Raw genomic sequence first — 2,973 nt, 5'->3', positions numbered from 1 at the left:
TGTGGCCTTGGCTGGAACTGAAAGTGAAAAGAAGAGCAATCAGGGGTAAGAATGGGAGAGGTGGGAATTAGGTGGGGAGTGGAATGGACTAGGTTCATAAATGTCCTTCCTATCTTATTGATATTGACTTCTCACAAACTCCATTTCTTTCTGTAGTTTTCTGTAGGATAACTGGTCCTGAAAGTCCTTATCGGGGCTTTCTCATTTACTCATCAAATAGCAACAACATTCAATTATGTTTACATACTGTAGATTGTGTAGCCATTTTCTAATTGTATAAGAAGCTTGTTCTGGATTCTATTTATTTCCTCCTCCCCTCCTCATTCTTTAGCTCTCCCTTTAGGATGAGGTACTTTATTTTGGTTGCCGTTATTCCCTGTTTTCCTTAGTATTCTTTTCCTTAATTTCTCCCTCTCCAATCCCATTAAATATTTTGTTGAGGAAGTTGTATTTCTATACAAAATTCTTGTGTATATGTGTTCAACTCTCCTTTGTCCATTTCCTCCGATGCCCACTTCCCCATTCTTTCCTCCATGTTTGCATATTTTTCCTAGGCATTCCAATAATTAGAAATAGTGAATCTCACATGCTTGTTCCTCCTTTCTATGATCTTGTTTCCCCTTTATCCTTCTTTCTCTTTCGCCTCATAACACTCTCAGAATAGAACCAATCTACCCCATTACCTCTGTTTTTCTTATTCAACTCCCTCAGTATCCTTTGAAGACATTGAACTTCTGAAAGGACACTTATTTCTTCACTACATTATCATATGGCTCCTTCCCATTGTTCAAATAAATTTACCATTTTAGGTTACCTTGTTTTCCTTTTGGGTTTAATGTTTTCTATTCAACTTTGGTCTTTTCATCAGAAATAATTGAAAGTCCTCTTTTCCATTAAAGGTAAATTTTTCCAATACTGGGAAAAATAAAAACAAAATAACAACCCAACAACAACCCAACTTTGCAGGTTAAGTTATAATTGTTTGAAAGCCTGTATGCTTGCCTTTTTGCAGCAGCATATTCTAAAATCACATCTCATGTTTATAATAGTTACTGCCAGGTGTTTTTCTTAAAATCTTGATTATTGTATCTTGATACATTAAATGCTTCTTTCTGGATGCTTATAATATCTTTTCTTTGACATGGAAACTCTCAATTTTTGCTATAACATTCTTGGACTTCTCCTTTTGGACAAGTTTATTTCAAGAGGAGATTGGTTGAGTCTTTTTTCTTTTTGACTTTTTTTTCCCGAGAGAACTAGCAGTTTTCTATTATGATATTTTGAAATATTGTGTCCAGACTTAATTTTTTTCTAGATCATGGCTTTCAGGGAGTCTAGTGATTTTGAAATGATGTCTCCTTGACCTGTTTTCTAGGTCAGTGTTTTTTTTTTGCCATTATATATTTCACATTTCCTTCTATATTTTCAATATTTTAATTTTGTTTTAATATTTCTGGCTCTCTGTTGGAATCATTGATTTCTTTTTTATCTCTTCTCACTTTCACAGAATTCATTTCCTTAGGTAAGGCTTACCATTGCCTTGTCTAAAACAATTATTCTCCTCCTAATTATTTTTTCTAGAGCTTAAAAAATTCAAAAACCATTTTTAACAAGGCTTTTATTTCTTTCCTTTTTAGCATCTTTCTTCACTTCTTCTAGTCCTTGCGAAAAATCCATTTTTCCTTTGAGTCTCTGCTTTCAGTTGTTATGGAATTAGAGTTACAAGAATTTTTGATACTGATTTGTGCATTTTAAGAAAAAATTACTCATCTTTTGATTTTAGTTCCTGATCTGGGGCTCTGTGTCAGGGCCAGGTTCTATTCCCTACTGTGTGTTTGGGTGGAATGATTGTATCTGCTTGGGCAGGGCACCCTGGGTACCCTAGGTTCCTGAACTGACTTTCACCTCCTGGATTAGGCTCTACTCTATTTTTGAGGTTCAAAGTGCTGAAACTTCAGGGCCCTCTCGGTACAGAGTACTTGGCACCTAGGAACTCTTGGCACGTAGGCTATCCTTGTTTGAGAGGTATGGCCCAATGCTGGTCCTCCTGCTGTGGCTTTCTGATCACCCTAGGGATTTCTGAGCACCCTGCAGCTAAGGAGAGACCTCTGTTTTCTGTCAAAAAAACCCAGAATCTTTCAGGCTACAAGTTTCCCTGACCAGTTCTGATTGTACTGGGAGGATTTGGCACTGGGTTTGCTGGAAGAATCTTCCTTTCCTATTGTTTTGACCCCTTGTGCAATTTTGGAAGGAAGAGGTCATATTTCTCCTTGTATTTTCTCATCATTATTTAGGCTAATTTAAACTTCAGGATTTTGCTGCTGTACGTATGTGGGACTCTTGGGCTACCTGCTTTCCATTCAGGCAGCTATCTTGGCCAGAAATCTATTTACAGTTATCCCTTCCACATCACAACTTTCCTCATCATGGTTTTGATATGTCATGGGTTGGCACAAGAAATTACATGGTAATTTTTGGGGAGTTCTGTGGAAGCCACAGATGATACATGAAGGCCAGCAGATGACACAGAAAAAAGTTTAGAAACTCAGAAATGCATAAAATATATGTACAGTATTGTATAAAATTGACATATTTTATCTTTTAATACCATAAATATACTCAATTTCTCTTTTAAAATTAAAATAATTAAAAAGTTAAAGTTTGCAAAAAGAATATTAAAGCCAACAAAGGACAAAGAAAAAAAGCTGTTTCTTGGTTTACCTGTTGTATTCAGAGTTCAAAGAGAACTTCAGAGTTCAGAGGAGTCTTAGGGGATATCTGCTCCAACTTGGGCTTAACTGAGGATCCAATAAGCAAACTCTCCAAGATAATGGTCACCTGTTCTCCATTTCAAAACTTCTAATGAGCTGGAACCCAATACCAGCTAAAATAGCCCATTTCTATCTATCTATCTATCTATCTATCTATCTATCTATCTATCTATCTATCTATCTATCTATCTATCTATCTATC

Source organism: Petaurus breviceps, unplaced genomic scaffold (genome assembly GCF_028583685.1).
Source record: "Petaurus breviceps papuanus isolate PSGF00001 unplaced genomic scaffold, PetGlider_PUasm1.0 229, whole genome shotgun sequence".
Taxonomy (NCBI): Eukaryota; Metazoa; Chordata; class Mammalia; order Diprotodontia; family Petauridae; genus Petaurus; species Petaurus breviceps.
This window is presented reverse-complemented; position numbering follows the sequence as displayed.